The sequence below is a fragment of the Schistocerca piceifrons genome, chromosome 2 (assembly GCF_021461385.2).
Source record: "Schistocerca piceifrons isolate TAMUIC-IGC-003096 chromosome 2, iqSchPice1.1, whole genome shotgun sequence".
NCBI lineage: Eukaryota > Metazoa > Arthropoda > Insecta > Orthoptera > Acrididae > Schistocerca > Schistocerca piceifrons.
The window spans coordinates 145,154,988-145,171,923 of NC_060139.1; positions in this window are offsets into that span (position 1 = coordinate 145,154,988).

Consider the following 16,936-nt stretch of genomic DNA (forward strand, 5'->3'; position numbering starts at 1 on the left):
AAGTTGCGGATCTACGTGTTTGCCGGTAGAACCAACCCCAAGCAACTAGATTGGTCTCTCATTCGTTCATCTGTTTTTTTTTCCACAGTTGTGGGAATACGCCTAAAATTTCGACACTTGCATGTCCTGACAATAGGATGTCTTGAGTCATGGATTACGCATTGTACCACAGCTGAAAAATGCTCCTTGTACATCCACCTAACAGAAGATGTTAAATTACATAATCTCCGCCTCCCCTGACAAAAGTAGATCTGATAAAATTCAGTTGCGTGTAATCATTGCAGTAGCTAAACTAAGACAAACCGTGTCTGCGGATCTCTGATATAAACAACATGATCATTCCTTGTATCTACCTACAACTGTTGGAGTCCAATAGTTTTCTCTTCAACCACCATTGTCTCGCATTCATACTTGACCTTGGGCGTGGTTTGCTAGGAGTCTTGACCCCTAGATGGGGACACTTTAACAAGCGGGTGGAGGGGATGGGGAAAAGTCGGTAAATTTTTTCGTTTTAAAGTTCACCAGTCGGGCGAAGGGTCTAGGCCCCTCCCCCATCCTACGTATGGTCTCCACTCATCTCTCTTTTTCGTTTCCACTCCCTTTTCAACCCACTGCTAGTATCTTCATCTATCTTTCTTTCTTACTGCCACTGTCACTCACTGACCATCACTATCTCGTCTGGCAGAATGGGAATCGAGGCATCTTATTTCCCAGTTTTCTCTCAATCTTTTAGAGAGGAACATATTTTCCTTTCTTGCACTCCAACAGGAGCGCTGCTTAACTGGTCCGTTTTCCTGTTACAATAGGGTGTGCTGCTTACAAAAAACTAATTCTGTATGTCAGGAAGGTTTTGACTTTATTATGTACTCCGACACATTTATATACTTTGACACATATAAACAACAAATAAGTAGTATGAAGCCACAACTAATAACGGGATATATTTTTTTCCTTTCCTTTACTACCTTGTACTTATAACGGATCTTTTACGTTGGGATAAATTTATTTTATTTATTGTTAGATGTTTCGTTAAATAGCTGAATAAATTGTAATTAGGAATAATTTAATTAAGCAGAGTAGAAAAGATAAAGTCAAAGAGATGTTCATTGGGCGGACATTGTCGTAATGTAACGTCATTGCGTTGTTCGGTTGTTAAAACAAATCGTTTGTGTTCCGTTCTGCTGTTCGGTCGTGCGCGTATCTGAAAGGAATTAATTCGGGGACTATAATAAACTTTCACATAATAGTTACGATTCGATGTTCTGACAAAAGGGGTTAACGTCAGTGTTAATTTGAATTGTGGGCGACAGGATTAGTTTTGACAGATACGTGACAACGGACTTAACGAAAGTTGTTGGCATATCATCCTTGAACGTGACTTTTATTTAATTAACGATTGCGGGCTCATTAAAAGCTATTATCTCATGATTAGGATCAATCCCTTTTTCCTCCTGGATAGTGATCATTCATTAACATTTACGTCATAAGAAAAAGGATTATTAATAAAAGTGATGTTAAATGACAATTACGTGTTATTCCGTTAGTGTGGAACCGACGTAATATCTCTGAAATGACATTGATATATAATTTGTGTTAAATACTGAACTGAGATAGAAAGTAAATTGAAATTAGTGAACATTTGATACTGAGACTATAGAAGCAGAAGCACTTAAGGTTTCTCTTCTCTAAAATGGCAAAATAGGTACGAACTTTAACTCAATAGTCGACATTATGTACTGCAAAGACATTAGCATTTCATATTTATTTTGACGACGCGTTGTTAAACAAAGGAACGTTGAGTCTCTGTACGAGTAATAAAATTAAATCTAAAAACATAATTAATAGCGGCGAACTCCGCTTTAACAAACTGTATTGCGTGTCGTTATCGGGCAATAACTGCTCAACCCTGGAGACTTGTGTGGTGAAATTAGAAGTCGGGCATATAAAACAAACTTAAAAATCCATTCAAGCTACAGTGGAGTCGGCACAACACGACGTGGGCAGTTATACACTTCATAGATATATTTCTGATAATGTAGAATATTTTTCATTTGGTTATATAGCGTAGAACATGAAGTGTGACTATGTTTACTTTGCTGTTTTGATATACAGGTTCCTTGTGTAAAGATTGATATTTTATTACTGATCTTTCAAATATTTTTATTAAATGTATTGGATGAAACGGAATGCAATAGGCAGAAGTGTTGTAAGAACTGTGGAGCGAGAGAGGTATCGATAGTTGTCGAGTCGAGCAATGTGACAGACAGTCGCGGATGGCTCGTGAGCGTGGTGCTACGAAAGTAAGTATTGTGTGTACAAATGGTGTGCGTTTAACGCGATATTGATACCGGGCTTCCGTGTGTTAGACACGGTTTGAAATTTATCTTCATGGACATTCTAAATGCACGTTGTACTACGTGAACGCTGTTGGTTTTTGCAGAATAATGCTTGCGGCAGTGACAATGCACTCGCGAACTGACAGTATTGTCTTCGGTTTAGAATTGGACTGCATTACGTAAACTGTGAATTTAATATTGCTCATTTTCTTGACAACGATATATGACATATGCTGAAACACTAACTGCCAATGTGGAGACTGTGAACTGTGTTGCTACGTAAGTGACTGTTTTCGTGGGAACAGTGTTATCGTGACCCGTGAATATTAACAGCAGATGAACTGTGTAACTTCGCAATTGGCAAATTACAGGAAATGAAACGTTAATTTACACACCATGTATGCTCCGTGCCAAACTAACGTGTGTGAAAGTTGCAGTTGAACTAATACCACCTTCAAGTGCTGCATAAACAGTTACTTCGTCCCGGCCTACGACAAATGAATGCTACGCAACTTATTACCACTGCCAGCCGAAGCAGGATGTAAGGAAATAGGATACACTGATGCCAGTGACACGACTGGTTGAACTTATAGGATTCATATCAGCAACTTCGAACTGCTTCTACCGCCGTCGCCACATCACGCCGACCCACAACAGATAAGACTCAAAACAATTCCTCTCTTCAAGAAACTCACAACTGTAAACAATTTCATTTCTTTTTGCTTTTCAATAGACTATCTCTTAATGTTTCTCTCCGTAAATAAAAGGTATCGTAGTGTATTGTAAAGACCGTTCGCCTTCAGTGATTGCTGACCCCACCACTAACAGTAGTTAATGGCAACATTTATTTGTTTTTGCTTTTCATTGTATTTGTACTAGTCGTTGTATTCGTGGTGTGCGTCTTTGGGAGAGGTGTGCTTTGACGTGTCTATACAGTAGTTTAGTCAGGAGAATTTATGTGTTGTACTGTGAGATGTGGCCAGAAGTGTAAGTTGAAGCATCCGCCATTAAAGTTATTTATACCGACCAATTACAAAGAAGTAGGTCACTCGCCGTTGCTTCAAATTGACGCATTGGAGGGAACTTGTATCTGACAGGTCTCAAAGTACGCGATCTTTGTTTACATGCCAATTAACGTAATATTTCCAATCATTCATGTTTAAATACAAGTTTATCTGAGTGTAACTGATACTGGTAAGCAAAATTACAGTACACTATGTCCTTATTTATCAAATAAACTTAAGAGTGTTTTACTGTTTTCACTATAAAAGTATTTTATTATCAGAATTTTAACAGGATTCGGAAACTTTTCATACATAGGCTTGCTTTTGAAGTTTCCGGAAGTAAAAAGTGTTCTTGGGGTTTACGCAACATTAATTAATTCATGCAATTTTTCTTTAAATATTTTCTAATTCACGGTCATAGTAAATCTCCAGCAACCGTTTTCATCACAGTAGGCATAATATAAGGTTAACACAAAATTTTCTCCTATTCAGCGCTAGTTCTCTTTACACTGCTTTACATAAAAATGCACAACGTTTTTGGGCTACACCTACTGTGTACCAAAACCTGAGGTGTTTCATTTACAAGTATTGAACTGAATTTGTAAGGTGTTTACACCGCCAGACGGCACCATCGAATAATTTTTGGTTCAAGACAGCCTGTATAAGCGTGAAATGTCCATTACACAGAGACAAAGCATCATAAAGTTTTACTGGTGAAAAATATATAAAAATCTGCCAACCGGTTGCATAGGTTTTCTATATACCTTGACCCTTAGAGGTGAAGAAACCTGGTCAAGGTATACAGAATACCTATGCAACTGGTTGACAGATTTTTACATATTTTCCAAATTTGTGCATACCGTTGCTGCAAACGTCAGCCATGTTCAAAATCGTTTTACTGGTGAATAATGGTGACTAAAACCATACTTTTGAGCCCTCAGAGCCCTTGCAATGATCCCAGATCACTTGTCATGTATTCACTAGGTCAGTTAAAAAATTATTTACGCCTCAGACGACGTATTACGTGCATAACCTGTGGTTCTCCGTGACGGACAATGATATCTAACAAATGTTACAAGGTTCCTCAAGAACATCATTTTAAGAACATATGCTAAATTTTGACTATTATAGAAGTAGCAATCGCCCAATTGACGGTTCTGGTGCCGAGAAATCACTATTTCGGGGGCATCTTGATAAGGGATAAAGATTTTCGATAATGGGAAAATGGTGTTTCTAGATAAATGTCTACAGAAAAATTTTGAGCTATTTGCTATTTTGCTATGGTTAGTTATTTAGATAGTTATGCTCTACGGTGCAAAATCGGTTAAAACCGGCTTTTGTGGTTTTCTGCTTGGGGGGGGGGGGGGGGAGGGGGGTAACTCTGACCTCTGAAACTCGGCAATAGATAATGATACTAAAACAAGTTTCGAAGTTCCACAGAATATCACCTTAAGGTCATGTGATAAAAATTTCGACGGTCAGCCACGAATAGAAATTGTAGAAATGGTCATCCACACAACAGGTACTTTTGGTACCCAAAAACCATAATTTTTCGTGATTTCCTCAGGAACGGATCACGGACAAATTGTGCTTTTACAAGCCACCTAAGGCCCAACTAAGACCACTTCTACTGCAAAAGCAACAACCTATTTGCTAAATTTGCCTTAGTTGGATGGAGCGTGCAATATTTAAATTTTGGCCCCGTATTAAGTGATAGTTACAGTGTGCCCGTTCAAACGATAGGTATACAAATAATCCCTAGGCAAAGGACTATCCAAAGAGCTTGACCCCTTATTCTGTGATCAATAAAACCCGAGATACCAACGACTGAAAATTCTCATTTTCGCGCTTGGCTGTTTTGGAACATATTAGTATCGAGCGCGGGTCGATTGGCCTACTTGGTCGCCAAATCCCACAGTATGTGTTTCTTCTTTTTGCGGGTTTGTGAATATTAACAAAAACTGTGTATGCATAGTGATGCAATTTGGCAACAGTAGTGTCTTCAGTTATTCCAAAAGTGCATTAGTTTGAGATACTTGTTGTGCCTATGTCAGAGAACACAGTGAACACTAATGAAAGGCAAATGATAATCGTAATCCTAAACGTAATTCCGAAAAGAGGCTGAAAGTTGTACGTACATCCAAGAACGAACTGCGTTCTTCCTACTCTCCATACACCATGAACATGTAGGCTTTTTCTGCATTGGTAAATCCTGTCGTCCACTGAGTACCTACCGCCTGAAGAGTCAAGTACTAACTGAATAGCAAGTCTCAATGTACTCAAGGAGCATACAAGCACACTGTAAGCAAACATAACAACATCGACCTAGCAACTACTCAGGTTTAATGGCACAAACAATTTCGAGTGTGGAAATTTTCCAAACTACTATATCTCGTAAACGAATCGCACTAGAATCCTCCAACAAACACCATTGACATTTTAATGTACCCTAGTTTTTGTTTGTTATTGGCAAATAGGAGATTGTTCCATTTTAAAAGTGTATGTTTACACAAAAATACACTTGTGTTTATATGGTCGAATAAATCGTAAAAAAGTGACTGGTTATATATTTAGTACAAAATAAATATCAGATTAAATCACTGTCGCAGTTCGTCATTCACAATGGATATACTGAAAAATACACTTTCTATGTATTATTACAATCTGTGCCAATACGAGTCCCTGACTACCTATCCATTGTGTGAAAACCACACTTCAATAGTAGTTCACACTTCCACAATACTTGCGTTGGAAGTTTTAGGTACTTCATCCTATCATCAAAAAAAGATAAAAAAATATCAACAAGCTTAGTATTCTGTGCGGAAAGGCACGCTGACAGAGGTTTTCAAGAAGGAATCGCTTTCCGGAAACGCATGGCTTGGGCGATGGATAGCGTCGAAGTCAGATGGATTTGCATTACGTCAATAAACCCAGCATTGTAATAGCACATCGTGTTGTTTACATTACCAATAAGCTTCGAACTGCGTACCTCCTGCGTGAATGCAGAGCCTGCGGCGGTACTGAGCCTTACACACATGGGCCAATATGTGTAGTTGTCTTTGAAGTACTTCAATCGCTCCTTGGCCTCGAGCAGTAGGGTCCTCCGCTGACGTTACCGGTGTGCCGTACATCATATTCTCTATATTATCCCACAGATAATAGTCGAAAGGTGTCAGTTCTGGTGACTGTGCTGGTCTTGGAACCGGTCCACCTCCACCAATCCATCGATATGGATATGCGACATTAAGGTGATAACATGCATCGACTGTGTGCTAGAGCCACATGTCCACCCAAACATTTAGCAGCACTACATCCAATAGCGTAGGCAAATTATCTTTTATAAACGTGAGGTACGAGGCGTGTTTTTTTAAGTAAGTACTGTTTTGAAACTAAAAAAAAGACGTGCTAAGATATCTCAATAATTTTGTTTTTACATGAAAGCCTGTACCTTAATCTACGCACTGACGCCATTACAGTCTGATTCTTCCTTGTTTACGTTGTGTACTGAGTATTTAGGATGCCTCCTATAATCCTGAGTCCCACCGACTGTGAAGTAAGGGCTCCTATAGGATTTCGTAGTGCTAAAGGCCTAAAAGCGATCGGTATTCATCGTGAGATCTGTGCAGTTTACGGAGAAAACATTATGAGTGATGGAATGGTAAGAAAGTGGGTGGGAGCATTTAAAGATAGCCGCACAAATGTGCTTGATGAACAACGGAGTGGGCGTCCTTCGGTCGTTAATGAATGTTTGGTGCAGGGAGTGGACAACAAAGTGAGAGAAAACAGACGCTTTACGATTTCCTCCTTGCGGGATGACTTTCCTAATGTTTCTCGTAGTACTTTGTACGGCATTGTGACCGAGCACTTGACTTACCGAAAATTGTGCGCACGTTGGGTACCGAAAAAGTTGACGGATGTGCACAAAAATAAACGTTTAGACAGTGCATTGACTTTCCTTGAGCGGTACCACAACGACGGTGATTTCTTAAGCCAAACTGTTACGGGCGATGAAACATGGGTGGCCTACGTCACACCAGAATCAAAGCAACAGTCCATGGAAGTTGAGCAAAGGCATCGTTTTGCTGCAAGAAAATGCCCGTCCGCATGTGGCGAATCAGACCAAAGATGGGAAACTCTAAATCATCCTCAGTAGAGCCCCGATCTTGCGACCAGTGACTACCATCTGTTCCTGCACTCGAAGAAATATCTGGGCGGTCAGCGTCTTCAAGACGATGTCGAAGTCAAAACAGTGGTGATGCAGTGGTTAACAAGTCAAACGGCAGAATTCAATCAGGAGGGTATTAAAAAACTGGTACAACGTTATGACAAGTGCCTCAATATTGACGGAAATTATGTAGAAAAGTAGATTAAGATACAGGCTTTCGTGTAAAAATAAATTTATAGAGATATCTTAGCACGTCTTTTTTTAATTTCAAAACGGCACTTACTTAAAAACACGCCTCGTAGATCAGTCCTGTTAGTTTGTTTGGCAGCATATATGGTCACCAGATCTCAGTGATTTTGAATCACCTGTGCACGAGGATTTTCGTCCACCCAGACATTCTTGTTGTCTAAATTTAATATGCCTTGTCTAGTAAACGTGCATTCATGCACGAATAGCTCCAAGGTCGGGAATTATGGCTGAAATATGTATTGTTGTAAATACTGTTGTTCCAACTGCGAAAAAAAAGAAAAAGAAAAACAAAACAAAAATACCGTGGGTAGTCCTCCTCCCGTAATCGGAGTTGAGGAACAACACGTTGCACGGTACTTTTACCCGTGTGCAGCGCCTATGCCACCAATCACGTGCTGGTGCCTTGGACCCATCTGCATTGTTCGAGCCGAGCCTGAACCACCAGCATCTCGTTTCGGCACCTACCAGAGGACAAACAGTAGACTGGGGATAGTATTCGCAAGTACCAACCACAAAGTGCTGCAAAAATAACTACGTGCAACTTGCTGGCTTCTCTGAGGCGGTTCTTGATGGCCGCTAACGTGGAATGATGGGCGGTAGGTCTGCTTTGGAAAAGTTCCGCATACAATCTTGCAACAGCTCTCCCACTGCAACCCGCTTTGCTAACTGCAAACACCATATCGGTCATTTCGCAGCTATGTACTAGTACATGTCGCGCTGCTGTCTACAATGCTACTGCTCTGGCCGTCCACACAAGGTCGGCAGGTGGATGCGCGAAAGGGCTGTGTGGACAAACATAGCGCATGCGCATGAATATTATTACGTTTAGTTCGTCAATCAGCAGTACACAGCTAGAGGGTTGCATTCAGGAACCAAAACGAATCGGAACAAACCGTCACAACCGTTCGTTCTCAACCTTGACGCTCTCCAACGCCCAAGGCTTGCATTTCCGGATATAGCTTCCTCATTGAAAACCAATCAGTTTGACTTCCCGCACAACATAATATACAGGGTGGCGCACGAAATGTGTTACCATTTTGTTTTCGAATATAAACTTTGTCAATACAATCTGAAAGGAACATATACTACACGAAGAGCCGTCCATGGAGATGTGTTCTAACTCAGCACATGCTCAATATGTCCACCATTTCGTTTCCTAACTTCCTTCAAACGAACAGTGAATTTATTGTTTACCCTACGGCACATGTCTTCCGTAATTTCACTGCAAGCTTGAAGAATAAGTCTTCTGAGCTCCATTAAATCACGTGAACATTTCGGGAAAATTTTTTCCTTTAGGGACCCCCAAAGAAAACAGCCACGTGGATTAAGGTCTGGACTATTAGGGGGCCAGTTTTGTCCGTCATTGAAGCGACCTGGAAACCTGAGTGAAATGATCCGCATGTCGAAATGCTCGTGTAAAAACTCCAACACAGTGTTTGCAGTATGTGGCGTTGCTCCATCCTGCATGAACCACTGCGTGTTGAAGGGCAAGGCAGTAGCAAAAAGCTGTGGAATGAAGCTATTGCGGAGCATGCTCAAATAACGCTCGCTGTTCACAGTTTCTTCAAAGGAAAAGGGTCCAGTAAGTCCGTGACTGGAAATCGCTGCCCACACTGTAATTCTCGGAGCATAGTGTTGTCGTTCATGAAGCACTTGTGGGTTTTCAGTGGCCCAAAAGCGTACATTTTGTTTGTTAACCACACCGTCTAAATGAAAATGCGCCTCGTCTGAAAACCAAACGTTGTTGAGAGTTTCTTCCCTATTCTCCACTCACTGAGCAAACAGTTGTCTCTGGTGCTTGTGCTCTTCAGTGAGCTTGTGTGCACACGTCTTCTTGTATAGGTACATATTGAGGTCACTTTCAAGAGTGCGTTGAACGGAGCGTCTGGATATTCCCAGTTGCACTGCTGCCTTTCTACACGATTCCCCGGAACTTCTCTGTACAGCAACTCGTACCGCTTCAATAATCTCCGGCGAACAAACAGGCTTAGGCCGAGGTCGCTTCGCTTCCAATACTGTTCCTTCCTGTACAAATTTATCGTACAACCTGTGGATGTTCTTGCAAGAGACTCATCGTGTGTTAAACTGTTGTCGAGAACGCCTCTGAGTCACAACAAGGCTTTTCGTTTCATGAAATAGTAACACAATTGCCGATCGTTGCTGTGTCGTCAGTCTTCCATCGTCAGCCATTGCTGCTTACTAGTCTCCTAGCGACAGTATCGTGAATTACACGTCATTTCGTAACTCATTTATTTTTCCAAGCTCTGATGGTACTGTTGTAGAGATCCCAGCCGGATATTTAATGTGCGTCGTAAATTCTGAAGGAAACAATTGGTAACACATTTCGTGCGCCACCCTGTATATAATCGGATGAATCATATTGATGCACAGTGTATTTGGAAAGGTATAGTCAGTTACTACCCTGTCATTGAAATGCCTTTATTGGTTCAAATGGCTCTAAGCACTATGGGACTTAACATCTGTGGTCATCAGTCCCCTGCGTTTATTGGGTTGGACTTATATTTCTTACAATTTCCTTACGACACACAGACCCAATGAAGATATCATTCGTTTCCTTAGACATTTGTTCCATGACTTATAGCAACGGCAGAACTGCCGGTTCGGTGCCATTTTCATCGCTTTGTATCAGTTCGCCTCCTCTTGGAGAGGAAAAATTGATCTCCGTTTCTTCCATTACATCATGATGAATTGTAAGTTTCTTTGAGCCGTGCCGGCTCGTTCGTCTTTGAATTGTCTGCTTCGTCATCCGGAGTTGGTGGCTTCACATTGAGTTTCACAGAAGGCGCTGCCGAGCTACGAGGCGCTGCGACCGCGTTCAGTCTGAGGAGGGAGCAAAAGTGGGAGTGGCATGTGAGGAACGCCAGCGTTTAGTCGGAGGCCGTCTGAGGTCCGGGCGGGAAGTGGAGACGTGATCCCCACGCCTCTCGGAGTGAATTCTCCACCGGTACTAGGCGCACGGGTTGGTGTGTGTGTGCTTGAGCTTACGATTTTCTCTTGGCCATTCAGTTATTGGTTTTGTCTGTCGGTTGTTTGTGGCTCGGTAACAAATATGCAAGTATGCTCATGTGAGACCTTAGTTGTGTCCGACCGATTCAGATTATTTATTCGGAATCACTGGTTTTGTACAAGCGTCAGTTGATTTCTCCTAGTAGTGGAAACTGCCTTATTCGGTCCGTAGGAGTGTGGCCTTATCGCATTCCCGCCCTTCTTGCCCTTCAAACTTCGTATTTTTGCGATCTTGGATGAAGGCGTTGGTTAACCGCTCCCCACCTTTCGACCTTTGCTTAGCAGTGTTCTTGGAATTTTAATGAACCTTGTGTTTCCTCTGGTTATTTATTCGATTATTGTTATAAATTATACTGTGCTTTGTAGCTATAGTTTTAGTCTGCTTGGGTATCTTACTGTTGATTAAGTGAGTGCTTGAGAGTGGTACCGGCAAATAGAAGCCACAAATTTAGAAGCATTTTTAGTGTGTTTCAGTGTCACTAGTGTGGCGGCTAACTTTTCGGTTTGATATTATTGGAACCAACAGCCGACCTGCCGTGTTTTGAATGGGACACGGATTCGGAGCCCCTACGGCTGAGAGAGTTATGTATTTTTAGAGTATTTTCTGAGTCAACTGATTTCTTGGAAGTTGTTATTCGGCTGGAGAGTCGGAGTAACTTTAAAAACTCAAGCTCACCTTGAGTAAATTTTATGGTTACTTGCTTACAACGGTATAGAGTGTAACTTGAAAATTAGAACTGTTGTTCTATTTGTAATTTAAGTCTGGCATGTACTGAGGCTTTAGAACTATTCACTTGTTTCCTTAAGAAGCTGTTAGTGGAGCCTTGCTTCTTAACTAAACGGCCACTGTGCCGAATTAGTCTGAAGATTACAACTGTTGCTCTATTTGTAATTTAAGTGCAGCATGCCCAGACCTTTACGAGGTTTTACTTGTTTCTGATCTAGTTTGATTCAGTTACTTGACTCATGCGTGGAATTACTTTAAAAGATGTGTTCCCACTCAGATTAAAATGTAAGTGCGTTAATGACCTCAGTGTCTAACAGCATTACTTGGTTCAGTTCGGTCGTACTGTAATTGCTATTCAACCGATCGGCCCCTGTGTCGACCGCAGCTTTAAAGCTTAACCCCTTTTAAATTTAATTGGTCACTGTACCGTACCCGTTGAAATATTGCCACTTAAATTCTTTCAATGTTTATCGGCCAATGGTGCTGTATCTTTTTAAATGTTTATACATCTACATCTACATGGATACTGTGCAAATCACACTTAAGTGCCTGGCAGCGAGTTCATCGGACCATCTTCACAATAATTCTACGTTATTCCACTCTCCAACAGCGCTTGGAAAAAACGAACACCTATACCTTTCCTTGCGAGCTCTAGTTTTCCTACTACATTTCTATATTTATACTCCGCAAGCCATCCAACGGTGTGTGGCGGAGGGCACTTTACGTGCCACTGTCATTACCTCCCTTTCCTGTTCCAATCACGTATGGTTCGCGGGAAGAACGACTGCCGGAAAGCCTCCGTGCGCGCTCGAATCTCTCTGATGTTACATTAGTGATCTCCTCGGGAGGTATAAGTAGGGGGAAGCAATATATTCGATACCTCATCCAGAAACGCACCCTCTCGAAACCTGGACAGCAAGCTACACCGCGATGCAGAGCGCCTCTCTCGCAGAGTCTGCCACTTGAGTTTGCTAAATATCTCCATAACGCTATCACGCTAACCAAATAATCTTGTGACGAAACGCGCCGCTCTTCTTTGGATCTTCTCTATCTCCTCTGTCAACCCGACCTGGTACGGATCCCACACTGATGAGCAGTACTCAAGTGTAGGTCGAACGAGTGTTTTGTAAGCCACCTCCTTTGTTGATGGACTACATTTTCTAAGGACTCTTCCAATGAATCTCAACCTGGCACCCGCCTTAGCAACAATTAATTTTATATGATCATTCCACTTCAAATCGTTCCGCACGCATAGTCCCAGATATTTTATAGAAGTAACTGCTACCAGTGTTTGTAGAAGCAAAACCGTATTTCCTTTTTTTATTGGGATGATCGTTTTTTCCTATGTATGTAGGCGTCAACAAAATATTTTCGCATCACAAATATGAATGTGTTACACGTACCGAATTTACTGAAGTGTTCCCAATTCGGTAATTTCGAATATTGTTTGTCACTTGATGTCTTATGACGAGCCAGTCTTTCACCTCTCATCGATTTCAGGTCGCTGCATTGAGTTTTCCACGTAATCCTAATGATCTTCTGCTGGATACCTCTTTCTCACTGAACATACTGTCTTTCAGTTTCCCCACACACTAACCCCTTTCGTCTTGCACTCTTTACAAGTATCCAAACTGCATTTCACACTTGTTAACTTTCCAGAAAACGCGCCTAATCATCGTGCAGTAAAGAAGCAAAACCGTAATTCACTAGCGTGAGTTATGAAAAGCGACTTCAAGGTTAAGAGAAAACCATAAAATTTTCTAGTGTTTTTTTTTGTGGTATGTGGTATACGGCGAAAAAATTGGCAGTCCTCCAATTGAGTCTTCAACGAACGATCAAGCTTGCAAGCTGTAAAAGGCGCCCAGCAGTTCGATACGACGGTATTACCGTGAGTTTTTGACGTCCGCTTTACATTACGTTTGGCGAAACCATTAAAACAGACAGTGGGTCCGAATGGCGCCGAATCAATTGTCCTCCTCTCCGCAGACCGCCGCCTGCTCTTCCCTTCGCAGCTGCGGCCGCACCCGGCGACCTCGTCACAGTAGTGGCTCCGCGCTCCACCCGTTCTCCCCCATTCACGTCACTTCTGTCGCGGTCGACGATCGTAAATTATCGCGAATCGTTCCCGCGAGTGCGAAATGGGAGGACAGGCGACAAGGGCTGCTGCCGACGTGACTGGAATGGCGATCGGTGTCACCTGAAGCGGCGGCGGCCGGTGCGTTGTGGCTGTCCTCGCAAATAGCTCATTTGCACATCGCTCGGCATTCTCGTACGAGAAGGGTGTGTGGGTATACGGGTGCGTACAAGGAACTTGAGACCTACATACACTGCTCGCCGTTACACCTGCAATACTAGGAAGAAAAGCAGGTAACGAAATATTAGGTGTTGCGTGTGTACGTTCAAGTAGGATGCAAATATGTTTAAATATGAAAGTGATTTGGGGGTATCCAGGATACGAAATGTAGTACAAACAGTTACAGTCTCTCAGATCAACAATAGCTTCAAACCAGGTACGCACGGTCCAAGAGATTCGAAATTCTAAGAAAAATAGGAATAAGTTACAGGGAAACGTAGATAATATACAATAGTACAAGAAGCACGAGGAAAAAATAAGAGTGGACGACCAAGAAAACGAAGTGGTAAGATGAAAAAGGATTTAAGACAGGGATGCAGTCTGTCGCCCCTGCTCTTCCACCTATACAACAGAGAGGTAGTGATGAAAATAAAAGATTCCTTCAGATGGTTCAAATGGCTCTGAGCACTACGGGACTTAACTTCTGAGGTCATTAGTCCCCTAGAACTTAGAACTACTTAAACCTAACTAACCTGAGATCACACACATCCATGCCCGAGGCAGGATTCGAACCTGCGACCGTAGCGGTCGTGCGGTTCCACACTGAAGCGCCTAGAACCGCTCGGCCACCCCAGCCGGCAAAGATTCCTTCAGAAGGGAGATTACAATTCAGGTAGAAAATATATCAGTGATAAGATTTGCTAATGGACTGCCATCTCACTGAAAGTGAAGAATTATTACAGGATTGTTAAACAGAATGGTCTAATTATAACAATTCTGTCCGTTTCTGCTATACCATGACCTTTGAAGTTGGAGGCACGTCGTGAAATAAAACTATCTTGTTAAAGCAGTTATGGTATAAAGCAACAGAGCAGTGTTACCCTCTGAGAGGAAGTTTGTTATGTTGACCGCGTTGTACCTAACGGAAGTGGCTTATCGGAAGTGAAAGTCAGAATTGCGTAAATATTCAGTAACAAACAATAATTTATTTATCTATACTGTTCAAAGAATAAAGAAAACGATCGCAAGACTAATTAGGCATGAGAATGATTAACATTCTTGTTTAAGAAAGTATGTATGAGTAACTTTAACGGAAAAACACAACCTATATTTCGCCTCACGTGAGTGCAATGAAATCTGACACCTGCATATGTTAACGTTAAGTTTGGAGTTGACAGCTAGAGCAGAACAAACTATTTGCATAAATATAACAGATAACGATACACACTACTATATTCAGGGCTTAGTCAAACTGAGTGGTTTCAATAATATTAATATTACTGTGCACTTGAGAATAAAAAATTGGACATAGGTTCAATATTGCTTTTTCAAACATATTCCTATCTGACATGAAGTACGGATATAGTCCACAGCAAATTTAGTTATTGTGCATAGATTAAGTCTTTCACTACTAAACACCTTTCTGCTTAGAATGAAAATTAAATGTATTTCACTAACAGATTACTTCTCACTGTCGTTTGAATAAAGAAGTTACTGTTTTCATAGATAGTTGTCTTTCTATTAATGGGTATGTAGCATGAGCACAATAGACAAACTATAGATCCTGATGCAACATTAATATGCACTTCTAATACACAAGAGGAAACCAATATTGTACAGAATTTGACTTGAATAGCAAGAGTAACTGAAACTTTATATAATTAAGTAACTTTGTGCATTTTAACTACTTTTAAGCAGGGGCCCTTAATCTTGACCAATGTAGCAGAGCAAACTAAACACACTTTCAATACACTAAAGAAACAAGCCCTTAGCAAGCATGAACATATAACTCTCAACAGTTGCAGTTCTGAACATCTACTGCAGGGAAACACGAAATTTGATATATTTGTTAGATCCTTTCAAGAAACATTATTAATCTTAGCACACTCTATTGCCATATTAATTTTAATATGCTTTCAACAAAAGGACACCCAGTAATCATAGTTCAAATGGAGAGGAACCTGAGAGGTGTTGTGATAAGGAAAAAGTGAAGGTAGATACATAAATTCATTTATAAATTACTTTATATTTGAGAACACTATAACATTCTATGAGCTGATCCATCACTGTACATTACTGTAGTGTTCCATTACAGTGATTGCGCAATGTGGTGGCGACTGCATGTTGGTAGGTGGATTTGCAGGTAAAATTGCTGGACTCTGTCATTTCTTGGTGGCGATGATAGATATCACTTTCATGATAGTTCCAGCACTTTATCCATCCACCCGAGGCATTTGAAAGCGGCACGGAAAGCCTCTCTCGGCACCAGCGCAATATACAACTTTTACATGAGCAGTTGATCGTTTGGTAGCTCGTCCCCGACTGACTCTTTGTTCCACCTTTTCTACCTAGGCCAACCACAATTAGCGCGCGCTACACAGTTCCGTTACCGAGGGGAACCACAACAACTTTTACATACGAAATAACTAAGGACCCTAATTGAAGGCCAGTAGTTGACATAACAGCAAACAAACATTTTAAATGAAACAGAACATTTGCATATATTGGTAGTTCTACACAAAATTATTTAAATAAAATTAGTTAATTTTAAAGATAACCAAAGAGGTTATATGAGGAATACAAAAGATCATTTGCTCATATTGTGCATTTTACAGAGACTATACTTCATTACAGTATCGAATTAATCGTACACTAATTACAGAAGTTCACCGATGGGATGTTGAACAAAATAGAAAGCTAAATGAATCAACAAAAGGTATGTAGTGTCTAAGCTATGGTGTTACATAATGACTACGGAATAAGGATTGAGAGCGAACCCAGCTAAGATGAAAATAACGAGAAGTAGCAACAATGAGATTAGCGATAAACTTAACATAGAAATAGATGACTACGAAATATATGCAGTTAAGGAATTCTGATATCTTGCAGACAAAATAATACATGATGGACGAACCAAGAAGGACATAAGAAGTAGAATTCACTGGCAAAGACGGAATTCCTGGCCAACAGAAGTCGATTTGTATCAAACATAGGCCTTAATTTGAAGAAGAAATTTCTGAGAAAGTACCGGAGGAGCACAGTATTGTGTGGTGGGGAAACACAGACACTGGGAAAAACTGAGAAGAAGATCAAAGCGTAAGATGTGGTGATGTAAAAGGATGCTGATAATAATTA